Source organism: Microtus pennsylvanicus, chromosome 12 (genome assembly GCF_037038515.1).
Source record: "Microtus pennsylvanicus isolate mMicPen1 chromosome 12, mMicPen1.hap1, whole genome shotgun sequence".
Classification (NCBI taxonomy): domain Eukaryota; kingdom Metazoa; phylum Chordata; class Mammalia; order Rodentia; family Cricetidae; genus Microtus; species Microtus pennsylvanicus.
This window is the reverse complement of record NC_134590.1, coordinates 54617167-54636485: the sequence shown is the minus strand read 5'-3', so window position 1 is coordinate 54636485 and position 19319 is coordinate 54617167. Positions and strand designations below refer to the sequence as shown.

At 40.6% G+C, this 19319-nt stretch overlaps 1 long non-coding RNA gene across 2 annotated transcripts; it reads right to left on the bottom strand.

Moving 5' to 3' along the window:
• Nucleotides 1-10984: 10984 nt before the first annotated feature.
• Nucleotides 10985-17107, bottom strand: LOC142832877 (uncharacterized). Of its 2 annotated transcripts, none has more exons than XR_012907289.1 (3): nucleotides 16925-17107; nucleotides 12307-12405; nucleotides 10985-11318 (listed from the first exon to the last, which is right to left on the bottom strand). It is a non-coding gene; the product is annotated as an uncharacterized LOC142832877 (long non-coding RNA). The 2 variants fall into 2 exon arrangements; XR_012907290.1 differs by having other exon boundaries at nucleotides 12307-12402.
• Between the last annotated feature and the right edge of the window lie 2212 nt (nucleotides 17108-19319).

Here is a 19319-nt window from a genome sequence, read left to right as displayed (position 1 = left end):
ATCTATAATGAGAAAGAGAGAGCTGGGCAAAGAGAAATACAAAATGTTCAGTGTGAAGAGAGAAAGAGCACCAAGAAAAGTGGTGTTAGAGTCAAGTCCTGTGCTCAAGGAGACAAAAAACTTAAAAAAAAAATACTTGCTGCTAAATGGAATAAAGGGAGTGGTGACCTCAGGGCAAGACCCCACCAAGTTTAGCTTCCAACTTGTAAAGAGGAATTAAAGGAGAGCTTACGCAGAAAAGGAGCCATCAACAGTAGAAAGCTGATGAAGATGCAAATTAAAGAGGGGTCGAGTTCCAGCACTATTAAGCAGCAGAACTTGGCAGCCTCAGCCATGTGGTTCTGGTTTTGGAGTAATTATACAATGGAGGGATTGTGGAGTCTCCCTCTGTAGCTAAGGAAATCCGCGGAGGCCAGAAGTGTGTCAGGGGTGTCTGTGCATGGAGACCATTTCTTGAAGCTGCGAAGGTGAAACCTGGATTGTGTTGGAGACACCAAGATCTTAGAGATACCAGAATCATCAGATACTTGCCAAGGAAAGCTAAAGACTTTGTGTGGAACCAATCCAACACAGAAAAGTGTGCTATAGTCAACAAAGATTAAGAGATTGGAGATCTGAAAAGTCCTTTGACACCAGGCATGGGGATGAAGAACATGGGCTTTGCCTTGCTGGGTTTTGGTCTTGCGCTGTTATACTGTGTCCTCACCATGTTCCCTCTCCTATCTTTTGGAATGAAAATGTATATTCTGTGCCATTGTGTTTTTGAAGTATGTGATCTGCTTTTTAATTTTGATTTTATAGGGGGTTAAAGTTAAGAGAGTACCACTTTGGACTTTAAACGGTGTTGAGACTGTGATAGATGCTGGGGACTTCTGAAGTTGGACTGAATATGTTTTTGCATTATGCGGCTTCAAACCAATGGGACCAGGAAATGGAATGTGATGTTTTGAATAAGAATGACCCCCATAGGCTCATATATTTGAATGCTTAGTCACCAGGGAGTGGAACTCTTTGATAGGATTAGAAAGATTAGGAGGTATGGTCTTGTTGAAGGAAGTGTGTCACTGGGGCGGGGGGAGTGGGGTGAGGTTTCTGAATTCTTTGCTAGACCCAGTTTATTTATCTGTCAGTGGATCCAGATGTAGAACTCTCAACTACTGCTTCAAGATCACATCTGCCTGCATGCTACCATGCTTCCCTCCATGATGGTAATGGACTAAACCTCTGAAACTGTAAGCCAGTCCCTATTAAATACTTTCTTTTATAAGAGTTGCCTTGTTCACGGTGTCTTCTCACAGAAACAGAACAGTGACTAAGACAAGCGGTCAGTATAATCTTAATTGCTGAGCCATCTCTCTAGTCCCTGACTCAGTTGAAAACGGATTGCTGAAACTGTAGAAAGAAAGACTGTGCACACAGAAAGAGTGTTATGTTTTTGTATCACCTAACTAAGAAAAGCCATTCTTTCTTAGCACTGGTTGGTAAAGAACACAGCTTGGATGCTACCCTTCTCTGAAACCACTCTGAATACTTCCTGCTTCATTCTTTCCCTTCAATAGCTTTCTTAGATTCCTAGTCCTGACATCACTTCCACAGTGCCCCTACCTTAGACCTTCTTACTCGCATCTATCTAGTTATTCTTGGCCCTTTGCCAGACTGGAGTTTCAACATGCTTTTGTTTTTTCTCAGTACTAACCCTGCTCTCTCATCTTCTGTTGGCACCATCCACCCCACTCCACATAGGCACCCCAAACTTGGCAAGAGCTGTTTCTCACATTTGGACAATAGGATAGCGGCATGGAATCATGTTGCTGTGTACTACCTGGAGCTCACAAACAGAACCCGACGGATCTTCAAAACGACGCCAGCTTCCAGCAATTTTCTAGAATAATCATTAGGTCTCCACAGGGTAGAGGGTGGGGAGAGTTTTTGCTTTTCCTTTCTCCCTTTGCAACTGACTATTCTAGGTGGGGAAGCGGGATAAAATGACTGAAGCGGCATGATGTTGGCCCACTTTAAAGCTTCTATTATGAAACCCAGTTGCATAAGCTATAAGAGCAAATAACATATTCTCGGGAACAAATTCTAGTGAATCAGCTCATTTTAGATTCACATCTTCATCTGTCTCTGAAGTGGCTTATTTAAATTTTAATAGAAAATGTTGGATGTAGCGCTCCAGTGGAAGCAATGAAAATAACACTGTTTATCCCCAAGATAAAATTGTGTTGGGCGCTGAAAAAAAACAAAACCAGAAAGAAAAAATATGATGCTAATTTCTTGAAAACAAACCTTCTATGTCCCACTTCATAGAAACTGGACAAAGCAATATAAACTCTCTCTTGTGCGGCACCAAGGGACAATGGATTCTTTAGTGACTCACTCTCCTTTCATGTGTGGATTTTTAAAAGCAATAAGCTGAAATAGGAAAAATAACTTCCTTTTGGAGAAGAGAAAAAATCTTACAAAACAAATGTTTGCCATTTTCTAGAAGTAGTTGGGGTGGGGGTAGATAGAAGGCAGCATAGGGTAGCAGGAAGGTCTTGTAGATTAAAAATCAGGAATTAATACTAGCATTTTCCCTTCTTAAGGGTATAATCATGGGAGGAGGAATTCATGGTGCTGGGACACAAACGAGCCTCCACAGTGAAGAAACTGCATGGTGCTGTCACGAAGAGAAAACCTAGAATGTGGCAAGTCACTTGCTCGGTCCAGTCTTACCAAAGGTCAGTGATTTTCACTTATTTTTATTTATTTATTTATGGTTTATTAAAACATGGTTTTTCTGTGTTGGCCTTAATGATCCTTGGCTGTCCTGGAACTTACTCTGTAGACCATTCTGGCCTCCAACTCAGAGATTCAACTGCCTCTGCCTCCTGAGATTAAGGGCATGTGCCACCACCACCCAGCTGATCTTCATACTTCCTAGACTAAGAGTTAGCTAACCAGGGCCCATGGGCCACATTTGGCCAGTTTCATGTGTTTGAAGACAATTTCACTGGAGCACAGCCATGTCCATTGCGCGACAGATATCCGTGGTTTATTTGGCACCATCATCGTATGATCCTGTGATTGCAAGAGACCAGTTGGTTGGAGCCCAGAATATTTACTCCTTAAATTTTCCTGAAAAAGTTTGCCAACTTTTGCTTCAGACGGTTTTGAAATTTAGGGTTCGTATCAGGTAAACCCAACTTCCGCATCCTGTGAACGATCAGTTGCCAGATCCTGTGGATTCTGCTTCCAAATCACCTGTTAAGTCTTTATCTCACAATCCATTTCTGTAGCCACCACTGTAGCTGTAGTCACTATTACTGAAGTTATTTATACCCACATACTCACACACATATACCCTGCACATGCTATTCAAGTGAGGTTTCTAAAATGCAAAACATGGCAACTTTCTACTTAGGACAACTCGCAGGGGTTCTGTTGCTTTTAGAATAGAATGAAAAATCTTGGCCTTGGCCCTGTTGAACCAGTCTTCATTTAATATTCATTGTCCTGCTTAACTTTGGGGTTACCAACCTTCTTTCAGCTTTTCACTGAAGGAAGGCAGCTTTCTTGGGTCCAAAAAAAAAATACTCATGGAAAGACTTCTGCTCTGAGATGGAATTCCCCTTAGTCTTTACCCTCTCCAACTCATTCCATAAGCCAGAGAATAACTGTCATCTGCTCAAGTAAACTAGCCTGGTTTTCCATTTCTCCCCTTCTCCTAGATCATGCTCTGACATAGGCTCTGATAATAATCATATCAACTGATGATCATATTGTTCATAGCTTTGCTTCTTTGACATTTTCCTCAAGAACTTCAGTGTTTTTGTGGTTTGCTTATTGTAGGCAGAGTTTTTGTTCCCACCTACCAGTTCCCAAATAATGGACACAGAGTGTTAATATAAATTATAAATGCTTGGCCAGTAGCTCAGGCTTGTTACTAGATAATTCTTATATTTTACGTTAACCCATATTTTCTTTCTATGCTCCGTCACGTGACTTGGTACCTTTTCTCTGTATGGCATGCCCATCTTGCTTCTCTCTGCATCTGCTGGGGGCTCCTCTGACTCTGCCCTTCTTCTTCGCAGAATTCTCAGTTTGGCTCTTCTGCCCAACCTTACCCTGTCCCACTACTGGTCCATCAGCTTCTTTTTCAAACCAATCACAGTGACATACATTCACCCAGTGTGAAGGAATCTCTTGCAGTTTGTTCTGTTTTGTGTGTGTCTTTTGGTGGGAGGATAGAATGAAACTATATTGTTGGCAAGCTCTGTGTTCCAATACATGGGCCATCCCTTTGCTGCTGCAGCAAGCAATAGCTAAGAGAGACAAAGCCCTGTAACTTCTTTTTTTACTTACAAATTTTTAGCAAACCTTTCAAGACTATAGCTCCTTCTCAATTCATAACTATGTAAAATTTAATTGTGCAATAGCCCATCACAGTCATACTATGCTGTGAGCACAAGATTGTGCAATACATGGGAAACATTTTGAGTGTTACATGAGGGCTTGCTATTTTGACTATGCAACATTGTCAATAAATTTAGAATAGAGGACTAGAGATGTAGCTCTGTGGTAGAGCAGAACTCTCACTTGTCATATATGAGGCCTTAAGTTTGATTCCCAGCACAACAGTAAAATCACTTCTTCCCTTCAGTCTCCAACTGAGCATTTTGCGGGTGTATAATTATCCGAAGTTTATAACCATATGCCAATAACTCTAGACTGCTTGAATTTTCCTCCAAAACCACCTATATCGTATGTCTCTTTAATTTTGCAGTTGATGTTCATAATTCCTGGTCTCTACAGTGAATCCTTGTAGTTAATTAGAAGAAACTCTTTCCAAAGGAAATATGCACCCCAAAGCCAACTGCTCCTGTTCCTTTCCTTTCTCCAAAACAACCAAATCAAAACCAACTGCTCTTTTCTATGCACAATAATAGAACTGGGCAGATAGATAGATAGATAGATAGATAGATAGATAGATAGATAGATAGATAGACAGATAGATAGACAGACAGATAGATATGGGTGGTTATAATTCTAAATAGTACTTACATATGCAATGCTTTGTATATATAAGTCACTGCCTCAATATTCCTCAACAGGTTGTTTACACTTTGGTGTGATGCTTGTATCAACTTTGTTTTGATATTTTTAGTAATTATTCATATCTTCTAAAAATTATCTTATCTATTAGAGATCAGCAAGGATACCTTACTCACTTTGGAATGACCTAAATGCTTTGTCTTCTCTACAGGCAGTAGGTACTCATGAGACGCTTATTAATTTGCTCCCTGTGGTTAAAACATTTTCGTGTCATCAGCACCTACTGCAACTCAGTAGGCTTTGGGGCAAATGTTTGTGGAACTGTGCCAAGATGAAACTTCATCTTTGGTATCAGTTCCTTGTCTTTTAGAATTACACTTGAAGAGCCAGCGGCAGTGCAATACAATGTGAAAGGGACAAGGATTTGCCTCTTCTTAGGTCAGAGAGGAGGGCAAGGAGCTTGGTTCTGAATACTAATGTGGGAATGAGTCAAGCAGCCACTGTGGGAAGTGGCCAGCTTGTGATAGCTAGAGAGGAAACTAAATTACTTCTTAGTCCTCCCAGGGCCTGATGGAGGACCTCTGATTCCTAGCACATTGGCCCTTGCCCTCAGCAAGGTAGCATTACAGCTCACTGCCATGCCACCCACTGCACTATTGCTTTCTTGTAAAAATGTGGTCTTTCTGACACCCTGGGCACACATAGTACACAGGAGTGCCATGTGTGAGGCAAGTGCTAAAGATACAGCTAGAATGAACTGTCTGTCGGGAGTGCATAGCCTAAGTGGCAAGGAGAGGTCCATAAAGAATGGGAGCCACAGATAACAAAATAATAGAGGTCAATGAATATGAAAAGTTGTTTATATAATATAAATGCTGCAAAAATATTTCTTGCAGTAGGAATTTTTATGTATTTATCTATAGGAAGTCACATTATAGGAATGTAAATGTATTATGTTTGTATGTGCATTAAAATGTGGCTCAGAGTTGGGTTTGAGTTCCTCTGATTAAAAAAAACTTTCTATATATGTTTTAACAATGAGTTTATTTCTTCTCATTTTAAGAATACAATACATTAATATTAGCAATAGTCAACATGTTGATGAAGGAACTATTGATATCTACATCTAGAAGCCAAAAGATATTCTCTATATTCTAATAGCAAGGAAATTGGCATGTGACCTACATATGTTTAGGTGGGAGCTCCTACCACCCATGGAACTTTTAACCTTCAAGAAGTAACTTACAGTCTCAGAGAAGTGGAGATGATTTGTCCAAAGGTATGGTTCATGAAGCTACTGATGGTAAATATCCACAGATGGCAACGAAAGCTTCTTTTCAGTCGGATCTATGATATGGCAGTGGGTAGGCGGGACTTTCTCTGATTGTTTCCCTCTCAAGGGTTGTTTTGTTGGCCTTCCTTCAATTCTGTGAGCCTTCCCATTTTACCTCCCACTTAATTAATCTTATTTTTAAATAAGCCAGAGACTGTTTCCATGGCCTTCAAATATTGACAATGGTAAGTAACTACTACATGTAACTAGCACTTTTTGTTAATGTTTTTTTTTTTCAAAAAAATTCAATTTAATGGCAACATTCCAGCATGGAATTGTTTTTCTGAGATCTGAAACTCTAAGAGGACCTAAATGATAGTTATTCGAACCAAATGGACATTTTGATGATAGCTATTATCAAATCAACCTCTAATAATGTCTTAATTTGTCATGACTTAATGGAAACAACATGACCCAACGGACAAAAAACATTGGGTGTATGATGTCTCAGAAACAAGTTCTTCTTAAACTATGATAGTTCTTGGTCATTTATGTGAATCAAGAAGACAAAATGCCGTTAAACGTGGTTTTGAAGCCTTGAAGTATAATTGTACTTGTTTTCACAATTATATGCATTCACTTTCTAAATCTACAGAAAAATGGAATTTTATAAAGCCAGGGAAAATATCTAAAAAGTTAGATGAAAAAATGTTTAGGATAAATCAAACCAATCCCATTTTCTTCCTTCATTATCATTTTAACTGTTGAATGACCAAAACCATGAAAATGTGCTATAGTAAAATCTACCCAATTGCTGGGAGGTGGTGGCACATGCCTTTAATCCTAGCACTCGGAAGGCAGAGGCAGGCGGAACTCTGGGAGTTCGAGGCCAGCCTGGTCTACAAGAGCTAGTTCCGGGACAGGCACCAAAGCTACAGAGAAACCCTGTCTCAAAAAAACAACAAAAAAAAAATCTACCCAATCAACTCTTCTATGTGTCTAGCTCAAAAGTAAGTAAGCAGAGGTTCGTGAAGACTACCCACAACATGGATAGGATGCTACGCCTTCACCGTTAGGCAGTTCTCCGGTTTCAGCTTAGTCTGTTTGCTTAGAGTCACAGTCTTTAGTAAAGTCCTCATTTCCATGCGGATTCAGAAATCCATGAGTGAGTTGTGAACCGTTCAGCACATTGATATCCTACAGGGCAAGAGCTTCTCAAGCAAGCTTATCCTCAAGAGTCTGAAAGATGAGGGCCGTAGAAAATATCACAGACTGCCGGCACAAGTGAAAGGACCGTGTCTTAAGTGACAGCAGCATGGGACAAAATTCAGGTACAAATGTTCAGCCATGTGTCTTCAATGGAGAGTCCCCCCAGGCCTTAGGAGATATCATATGAGTGCCCTGAAATTTGCATAACTAAAAACTTTTTGATTAATTTTATTGGCAATTTTATACACATTTACAGTATATTAGAGATCCTTTCTCCCACAATGCCCTCCTTTATCTCATTCCCGTCAGTCTGTCCATTCCTAATAGCTCCTTTCCCAAATCCATTACTCCTTGTTGCTGTTTTGTGACCCATTTAATTAACCAGAGCCATCTGTGTGAGCATGAGATTAAACTATCTATTGGTGTATGGTGGGGTAACAACTTAAAATAATGATTCCCCTCCTCCCTACATCTATCAGTAGCAAAACGTTCAACAGTGAACCAAAAAGTTCAGTAGATCCCTAAGCCCCTCCCTCTTCTATGCCTGACTATTGATGGGCCCATCCTTGTGTTATTTAATTTTTATCTTTCTCTGAAGGTCAGGGTACTACAACTCCTGTTTACCTAAATGATTATCTTGTCCCTATAGTTCAACAAGGACATCTGTACATCCTGCTGATGCTGCTACTGCAGCTACTGCTGCCCAAGGCTCAAACACTGACTTTATGATAGAATGCTAATATCAGGAATCCCAGCACCATGCCCACCATGCCCACATCAGCCCTTGACAAAGGCCACTGTTCTAATGCCGATCTTTGATCTCTGTCCAGTTTCTTTGCAATATTGTTTCATTCATACCCATGACAATACTATAGTGGCTAATTAGGATCTGCCAACCAGATAACTGCATCTCATTTTCTTTAAATAATCCCCTGAACAACATTGACATGAATTGGAAACATACTGTGTAGGTTTAAATCCTTTCTTTGTTATTTAGTAGATGTATTTATTACTTTGTCCTTTGTCCCAGGGTATTTCCCTATCTATAAGAGCTACCACAGGGAACAGAAGAAAAAAAAAGAGTAACTATGAAGTGTTATTTTGTCCCTGACATATTGTAAAGTGTCAAGTAAGTATTAGTGTTTTGCTATTACAGCATGCATCAGTTTAACAGGTGGTAAAGTTAGATTTTGCCCATTGTGACTCTTTATTGAATATATACAAAAGATATAATTAGTGTGATGATGCCAACATTGAACGGAAGACTATAGATTGAGAAATATCATGAAGTGTTGGTTCAGTCTGCACATCTCTGTGCAACCCTATTGGGATTTTGTAAGGGTTAAAGGTCAAAAGAAAATGAAATGAAATAAGCATAAATCCATATGCTTCAGACTCATCTGAAAAGTTCAAGGATCTGGGAGGAAAGATTCTGGAATAACAGTAGCTATGCGACAGGACAGGTTGTAGCACTGAGCCATACCTATCATCATGTTCCTTATCAAGGGCTTAGTAGGTCACACTTGCCCAGTAGTTAGGTTTCTGGAATTGTTGGGAGGGATTCTAATGAAAAGCCTTCATAAGCTTAGAATCCCATGATGGGTTACAAGAGAATAACCCCTAGCAATCTCTTCCTGCTCCTGGTTGTACAAATAGAACCCACCAAAATGACATATTATAAAGCATCAGGAAAGTGAACAAAGAGCGCAGATTTGAACATGCACCAGTAACACACACAGACACACACACACATGCACACACGCACATGCATGCACACACACTTGGCTCTTTGTTTCTTGAAACTTTGTACCTTCATTTATACTCATTGATGTTAAAGAGAATTTTACAAAAAGAAAAAAGGAAAATACGGTAAAGAGAAAGAAAACATATAAAGAAGTGTTTTCTTTAATGAGCGAGATGGCAAAGTCAGATGAACTCAAGCCATGTTTTTGGCTGTAAACCAATTAGTTGTTCACTAAAGATTATGCTCAGCCTTCTCTGGTTTCCACGAGGTCAGGGAACACTCTTCAGTGGCATGTATTGATATTCAATTCAGTAAGCCTACTTTGAGAGCACTTACTGGACAGAAAGTACATTTCTTTCTTTTTGCTCCATCACTCTTGCTAACATAATCACCCTGTGTCTCCTATGGTATTTGTGCTCAATCTATAATAATTAGTCAATAAATATATGCTTGGTGAATATATAGGTGTGTTTATTCGAACATAGAGGCATATCATGTGAGCAGCAGTTAGGTAGACCTCTTTCCTTCCAAACATTACAAACAACACACACCAGTGAAACCCTGGCCGTAATTTCAAAGACCATTAGTATACAATCGTGTGTTTCCTCCAGGCATGTGTCCAACCTTTCCACATTGCAACAAGATGCTGTCATCCACAAAGTTCATGCTTCTGGACCTCACATTCCACTTACAGAAAAGAAAGCAATGTTTTAAGTTGATGATTTTGTGCTGGGCTGCGTTCATAGCTGCCCTGGGGCAATGGCAGTCCTAGGAAGTTCTCATTTGTTTCAATAGTTGCTTTATCTTCACCTCGGTTCACCTCGTTCAGTTCTGGAACCTTCCCATTGGTGCGTCCTATTAGCACATCTACTGAAATATTTGCCAGTTGGATTTGACTCTGCCAAAATTCTTCCTGCTAGACCTTTTTGGACAAGGTTTGTTTTTCAGAATGGAGCCTCCAGTACATAGTGGGTTTCAGGCTTGGTTCACATCTACAATCCCTTTCTGTCTTACTGGTTTAAATGGAGTGTTGCCGTGGTCAGAGCTTTGTGCCTTTGGGATGATTTCTCGGAAGAAAATTAGACCACTGGAAGAAAGTTATGAAAATCTCTGATCATCCAAGTGAGAAGAAATGAATGGCTGAATGAAGTTAGTAATGGGGAGGCAGAAGGAGAAAGAAATGAGAAGGATATTAAAGGAAGCAAATGGCCTGGAAAAGCGACTGTGTGAGATTCAAATTCAACCGGCTGGAGTAGCCTGGTGATCCGTAAAGCACTGCGCTGTATCAGAGAAAAGATGGCCTTTATGGATCAGAGCCACCTCAAAAGATGCCAGTGGGAGGATGAGGTGGAATCTGAGTCCCCAGTAGCAAAGAGTGGACAGGAGGAGAGTCAAGTGGGGCGATGTGAGTGGGAAGCCTACTATGAACTCTGTAAACAGCGTGGGTTCTGGGGTCTCCCTCATGCTAGACTGAGAAGGGGAAAGAGCTCCTGCTGCTCCTCTTTACAGGGCACCTACTCCCTTCTAAAACCCTATCTGTGCTCTAAGTGTTCAAGTAATTGTGGTGGATCAGTAACAGTGCTGCACCCTTAGGCCTTACCCTAACATGAGCGTGGCCTCAGTGGTTGGTTCAAATCTGGAAAAGTCTAGCAAAAAGATCCCGTTAGAATCTTCTAAAATATTATGCTAATCTACGTAGAAGCATGATGACAAAGTCTCTTCTTGTTGAGCTGGAGTGAATGCACCGGGTTCCCTCCCCCTTCCAGCCTATCCCACTCCCACACACTGAAGGGTTCCCAGGGTTCTTACAGCTGTATGCAATAAAACTCAGTGCCAACTAGCTTAAGAGCTTAAGACGAAAAAGAGTTTAACCTGATTCCCAGGGTAGTCTTCGTCCCACTGTACCCCACTAACTCTGTCACCCTTGTAGAGACTTCAGCAGGGTTGTGAAATGGAGGCAGCAACTCCCCTCTGAGAAAAGACATTTGTTCTGTGAATTGCACAACTCTCTTTGCTCCATTCCTCCGTTTCTGCTTTGCCACCGCTTTGTACATCCTTTTAAGAGACAAGATCCAAGATGGTGTTACTTTGCATTGCATACATATGCCCCATTCTGTGCGGAGTGCTGCTGATTTCAGCCTGGGTTTGTTTCCTGTTCTCTTCCTATCTGAGCTTTCTCAAGGGGAGAGTGTAGTTCTATGATTGGACAGAGCTTAGGAATGAACCAAGGGCACTCTATTGAAAGGCTGAGAGATAGCCACATTTTTTGCCCCAAAGACATTGCTGGGCTAGATTTCGGGGTTAACAGGATGAGCCACCCCTCCATACCTAGGTACTGAACTGTAACATGAACCAAAATCTAGGCACAAAGATGGGATGTCCCAAGCTTCTTCTAATATCAGAACTCAGTTTAGGGTAACATGTCTATCTTCAAATTCTGTGAGGTAAATGCCTGGGGTCAAAAAGACAATAAAATGCCATTGTCAATGGAGTGAGTTTTCTGTAAAACCATAGAAAAGCATATTTGGTAACTTGCTGAAGTGATTTAGATATGAATATTTAAATTTTTTGCCTTGATATCGTGGCACACATCTAAAATCCCAGCAATTGAGAGGTCAAGGCAAGAGGATCAGGAAGGCTTTCATGTCCAGCCTAGGCGGACATGAGACCCTACACAGGAAAACACAGAAAGTAGAAATGTTCATTTTAAAAAAATTTATTGAATCACATTAGTCACACATAATAATATTTGTATTGTAGTGTTTGTATCTTTGATTACCCCATGATTCTATCTTATCCCCTCTCCCTACTCTTCTTTCTTACCACCACTCTCCTCTTTCCCTTAGCAGAACCTTCTTCCCTCTCTAGCTAGAAAGAAATATTTAAACTTTTAAATCTACATTTACTAGAGAACTCATGTTATAGACATATGTTAGGGGAAATCAGGAAACCACAGGAAAACTTTCTGAATGAACCCAGGGACTAGTTCAATAAACACAATTGCAGGGGAAAATCTGGGCTTGTCATAAAAATAATTACTCACATTTTCTAAAACTTTTCCAGTTGCAAAGATTTTGCTCACAGGCTCTTGTCTGAGTTAATGAGAGCAGGAACTGTAATTTTCATCTCCTTTTGACAGCTGCTGAAATTAAAGTACAGAGCGGTTAAGCAAATTTCCAAAGGTCAGATGGCTAATAAATGAAAAAGGTCAGGTACAAAAAGATAGCATGCTGTTTGTCCAGGAAGCAGTGAGAAGAAAGCTAGAATCTGAGGTCAGAGGTTATAAGACATTGACCTTGAGACATTCAGTTATCAAATTATCCTAACATGGCTGCCCCACTTAGAAATATGAAGAGATACCCAGTCTGCAGCACAGAGGTGGGTTAGTCGCCCTCTTTCTTCTCTTGGCGAGCATAGTATGCAGCTCAATGGCTTACAGGCTTGAATTCACAAGCCACAATTAACATGTAAATAAATGTTAGAACATTCAGAGCAAAAATCTTACAAAATTATCAGTCATTAGTGGAATGTTTATTTACACATACCATCACCAACCATACCCCTAACCTGGTTCTCTGAACCTGAAGTCTACAAGGCAGCCCATGTCCCTCCTTCCCTTTTCCCTGGATATCCATAGTGACTGAATTGCTCGGATTACATCCTTAAAGTGTCTCTCAAATCTGCCTTCTTCTGTGTGCTGGCATGCTCATGCTGATATGCATATCACAGTCATGACTCTAGGGAGTCTGCCCCTGGTTTCTACACACTAACCTAGCCTCCAAGGTGTTTTCCACAGCAAACCTTTAAGAGAGCTCTCTGATCTTGGGATCAGACTGTGCCAGCTCTTCAAAAGTCTGACCAGTACACTATGTCTTCTCTGGCACAGAAAGTCTACCACCAGCTTGTTCACCTTCCATTTCCCTTCCAGAAATTTCCCGACCCATGCCTGTCTACTTCAATTCTCTAAAGGCTCATGGTTTTATCCTTTACCTCTCTGGTGTCTTGCTCTACTTAGAAAGTTTTCCTCAAAAGCAGTGTAGCGGTTTCTCAGGAAATTCGGGATCAACCTACCCCTGGACCCAGCAATACCACTCTTGGGAATATACCCAAGAGATGTCCTATCATACAACAAAAGTATATGCTCAACTATGTTCATAGCAGCATTGTTTGTAATAGCCAGAACCTGGAAACAACCTAGATGCCCTTCAATGGAAGAATGGATGAAGAAAGTATGGAATATATACATATTAGAGTACTACTCAGCAGTAAAAAACAAGGAACTCTTGAATTTTGCATACAAATGGATAGAAATAGAAAACACTATCCTGAGTGAGGTAAGCCAGACCCAAAAAGAGGAACATGGGATGTACTCACTCATATTTTGTTTCTAACTATAAATAAAGGACATTGAGCCTATAATTCGTGATCCTAGAGAAGCTAAATAAGGTGAACCCAAAGAAAAACATATAGGCATCCTCCTGAATATTAACCTTCATCAGGTGGTGAAAGGAGACAGAGACAGAGACCCACATTGGAGCACTGAACTAAAATCTCAAGGTCTAAATAAAAAAACAGATGGAGAGAGAGCACGAGCAAGGAACTCAGGACCGCCAGGGGTGCACCCACACACTGAGACAATGGGGATGTTCTATCGGGAACTCACCAAGGCCAGCTGGCCTGGGTCTGAAAAAGCATGGGATAAAACTGGACTCGCTGAACATAGCAGACAATGAGGACTACTGAGAACTCAAGAACAATGGCAATGGGTTTTTGATCCTACTGCACGTACTGGCTTTCTGGGAGCCTAGGCAGTTTGGATGCTCACCTTACTAGAACTGGAAGGAGGTGGGTGGTCCTTGGACTTACCACAGGGCAGGGAACCCTGATTGCTCTTTGGGCTGACTAGGGAGGAAGACTTGATCAGGGGAGGGGAGGGAAATGGGAGGCGGTGGCAGGGAGGAGGCAGAAATCTTTAATAAATAAATAAATAAAATAAAAGGAAAGAAAAGAAAGTTTTCCTCACTTTACTCTCTAGAAACAAGTTTTTATCATTCAAACTCAGAACAGAATCATTAGCTCTTCTAGAATACCATCCCTGGATTTTACCCAGAATCTAGGCTCCATGCCCCACCTGCATTTCTTTGTGTCTGTCTATGGAGGTGCAGCCAGAACATGATGGAGTATTTTACTGGGGTTAAAAGAAAAATTTAAGGATGCCAGCGATACATTTTTTTCCCCTTTGGACTTCTGACAGAGGTTAGTTAATTGATTCTTCTATGCCGCATTCCTACATATGCAAGAAGAATATGTATTAGCTGCTTCTGGGTATGTATCAAAATACCAAAAGCTAGTTCACTTTATTCAGCAGAAATGTATGTTGCCAAAATTCTGGATGCCAAAGTCTTGTACTGAGATGCTAGGAGGGCCATACCTCCTCTAGACCCTGTCGCCAGCCATGTGTAAGACTGCTCCCAGCTTCCTGTGGCTCTGGGAACTCCTCTGTGGCTGTATCACCCCACTATCCTCTGTGATCATAACACGGCCTCCTCTTTGTGTCTTTTATAAGGATGGTTTTCATTGGCTATCGGGGCCACTTTGATAATCTGAATAATTACTCATCTTAACATCTTTAACTTAATTACATTTGCAAAGACTCTTTGATCCAAGTAAGCACACGTCCCCAGGTTCCAAGGATTAGGATTCAACATCTTGTTTGGAGGGTTAACCACACACATACATTCTAGGTCCCAATAGACTACTTAGCTTTTGTTGGTTTTGTTAAACTTTGAGTAGGATGATACATGTAAAACTTTCAGGAAAGTATCCGGCAGCAATAAATATTCAAATAAGTGATAGCTGTTATTGGCATCACAGTGCCCAATGACAACATCACAGAGGTTTATACACATATGGCACTTAGATCTTATTTTCCTATTTTAGGACTTAAATTTCTTACATGAAAAATGTTCTACATACCTGACATGTGTTGCTAACAGCAAGGGTTTAAATAGGTCATATGCTAATTAATCTTCACTCTAACAAGAAAATTCAATTAACCAGAGTTCTCATCCCTCGTAACACATGAATTTAGGCAGTGCTTCCAGCTGAGGCTTTTTCATAAGGAAGATTATCGACGCCAGCAGCATAAAATGCCAGTCAGTCCTCAAATAATGAACGATTTCATTTGAAATGAAGCCGAAGAGGTCAAGTGTGTGTGTGATTATAGACTCAGAAAGGCTGGCAAAGCAGCCATCAAATAACTAGCTACCCTGCAAGATTACAGACGTGAGGACAGGACCAAGGGTGACAAAGAAAATGACTTGCCCCAGGTCTTTCCTTAAAGAAAGGAAGAATTCATCCAGCCATTCCAGCCTTATTCTTATCAATGATCTGCTTCATCTTGTTGACATTATTCAATGCAAAATCAATACTAATAGCATCAACATCTGTTTCTAAGAAGTCAAGAACCAAGAACCCATTCAGTTGACTTAGGAAATCTTACTTTACTCCAATGTGTTTTCAATATTTTATTCCAACAGACCCATGTACTGATACAGATACCAGCCTTATCATTAATATTTCACTTATATTTACACCAAGAAAGAGCAGTGTGGTTTTATCTACCATTTTATTTGATGTCCTACTTCCCTTGAGCACTCTTCCTCCCTGTTCACATCCCTTCTGCTCTAACAAAATGAAAAATTATTCCTTTTCTGTAGTTATTCCTTAATTCCACCAGTCTAAACCTCCTTTCACACTTCTTTTCTTTGTTTCGTAGACACCTTCCCTATTTCAACATCTCCAAATCCTGTCTTCCTTGCAGACTCAATTCAATTTGTGTTATTTGTGCCATAAAGCCTTATTGGCTCCCTACTGGATGTGACATTTCCTGCCTTTGAAATCCAATTTCACATTTTCTACACCTCTCTTGTGTCACCAACCACTTCCTGGATTGTATTTATTTATACTCAGTTTATTTCATCCCCCCTCGTGTATTAGAATGCCAAGGACATTTACAAAATGAGAGGTAAACAAATGGTACTTGCTAGGAGTTTTGTTACAAACTGGAGACTTCTCTGTGTCAGTAGGACTTTCTGAGGAAGTTAAATATTACACGCTGGCCAACAGCCCACCTCTACCAACCCATAACTAAGTTCTGTCATCTGGCAGCCTAAGAATGGAGAACACAAAGAAAGTCAGTGACCAGAAACAGAAATGAAGACAAAATTAACTAAAAGAGTGAGAAGCAAGTAGGTAAGAAGCACAAAATGTATGCGGTACCAATAGCACAAGTGGATGGATGGGGATAGAAACGGAAATGAGTAAGAGCAGGTTCAAGGCAAGCAGAGCCAATGGCAGAGACAAGAAGATTGTGTCCTGGTGTGTCTCAGCAAAGAACCCCCACCTCCCACTCCCCAGTGCAAATGGTCTTGTGTTTTGGTACTCCAGACGATCCTTCTACTTCCTGTTCACCTGAGGCTGAACCTGGAGAATCCGGCAGTGCTTTAGGAGGCCCCTTTGCTCTCAAATGCTTGTAACTCCCACTTCCTAGTGAATTTTAATCATCGTAAGTACCTCTGCAGACAAGTAGCTCTCCAACCCTTTTAGAATCAACTAGCCAAGGGGAGAAGTCTGAGACTCAGAGAAGCTCAGAGACTTACCCAAGAAATGTGGTCAGTAAAGAGAGACCCAGGTCTTCTGGCAGCAGGATCTGGTGCTCAGCACACTGTCAGGCTGTGAGCCCTCAAGTTCATGTAACACAGAGATGCAATGGCGTTTGTTCCAGACAACGTTCCATGAGCAACAGCAAGGTTAGTCAATCGGCAGATGAAGAAAAAGCCTTAGAGATAGGAAAAATGAACAACAGCAGATGTGGGCAGGGAAAGGGGAAACGGTAATGTCTTATAGTTTACAACTAGTAGCTTTGCACACAGAAACAGCTTCTTCCCCATGTAGAGGGGTTTAGCTTTTATAAATCCATCCTAAGTTGAAAATACCATTAAAAATATATTTAAGGGGTTAGAGAGATAGATGAATGAATGCCTGGCATGTGCCAGAACTGCCACACACATAAAAATACATGAAATACCTTTAACCTCCGAACACCAGAGTTTAGCCTAGTCTATCTTAATAAAAACCAGAACACTTAGATGGATCTACACAACAGTCATCTAACACAAAGCCTAGCTTATGAAAACAAAGACGTGTGACTATCTCATACAAAGTATTGAACTTTATTCTGAAAGCAGAGAAGAGAACTGTTGTTCTACAGTGCTAGCCTGGGAATGAGAAAATGTGTGATTCCCTGTACAGTTTCTACTGGATGTGTACCAGCTTTTTACCATCATAAAACTAGACTGTCATAACATGGGGGCATCTGCACATATAATATTGTGAGTAGGGAAGAAAGGCTTTAGTTAGTTATCCCAGCTAATTTTCATTATCAAGAAAATTCAATGAACCAGAATTCCCTTCCCCAATGACACAACCTGCCATCAAAAGTTGGGGACCCCCTATACTTGTAGTACCACACAAATGGCATTCAGATATATTATGAGGAGTCAAGAATACCTGATTAAAATTTGAGCTTAGCTGTTCATTGGACATAAACCCTTTAGCAAGTCTCTCACCTTCCCCCACCAAGACTATCTATAAAGAGATATAAATCCCCTGTCTGCTTCATAAGAATTTAGTAAAGCCAATAAAGAATATACAAATCATGCAACAAAAGCTTGCCACAAAATAATAATTATGTGGCATTTGTTGTGTGGATGTTATTGTTTTCAATAAAAATATTAAAACAATAACAGTTTAACTTATCAAATAATGTCAAAAACAAATCATAAATAAAAAATCCTATAGGCAATGAAATGATCATTTTGTATAAATTGAGGATACTTTATATATGTGCACAGCTTGCTCTACTAAGAAAAAGAAATCATTGGAAACATAAGAGACTCAAAATTAAATGTTTTTAAATAAAACATAAAGCAAAACAGCTGCTGCTGGAACTCAGTTCCTGGGCATATTAGATTGTTGAAAATGACAAAGAGGCCAAATTGTCCTCCAATTCCCAGGCTGCATGAGAGTGAGGGACATGATTGCCTCACTGACAGCCTACTGGAAGGACGGATACAGATGCACAGAAACAAAGGATGTTGTACGCTGGACATACAGCTTTCTGGAACCCTCAGCCAACAGGGAATTCTGCTGCCACATCACAGACAATATTGCTGATTTTCCTTTCCTTTTCTAAACAGCAAAGCATGAGCCATAAACACCCAAAAGGAAAATGTTTCAGGCTGATAAAGGACAATACCTCTTGCCATAACAGAAAAATCACCAAGGGCCGAGACCTCAGTACATGGCATTACCGCTCCCTGTTAGAGTGTCTATAGTGAGTCACAAACCAACTGAACCCTTACTTGTAGAGAAGTGACTTATGGAGAGATCTAGACATGAAACCCAGGATCCCTTCTCTAGATAACCTTTTAAAACTTAAGCAAAATGTAATATTTCTCAATGTAATTTAAAGTTAACAAAATAAGACCAAAATGGACACTAAACAGCCAAGAAGAATTAAATCAATCACCACAAAACACAGTCCCCTGACACAACGGCTACCTTTCACAAACGTGCTGTTGGTCACTTTTGTTCCTCACATGTGTTTGCTTGCAGTTTGACTACCCATAAGGCTTTGCAATGCAAATTTTCCGGAGCTGGCTTATTATTTGACCTCAGTTAAAAGGGGAAGTGGTTTGGAGGGTTTCCAGCATACAGTCCACCTGCCTGGGAACCTGGAGGTCCTACCAGAAAGGAAGTCTCAGTCTTTGAGGAAGTGGTGGTAGTTTGGGTGCCTGTGTTTACGGGAGTGGAAATACTGAAGGATGAGAAACATCTTTAGCTTACCTTTCCACCCTCTCTATGCTATGCTCTCCATCCTACCCAACATGCTGGGCTAATTCTCTGAGATTTGTACCCCAAATGTCCTATGACTGACTATCACAACATCTGATATTCCCTCTGCTCAAAAAATTCCTCCCCACCCCTCCGTAC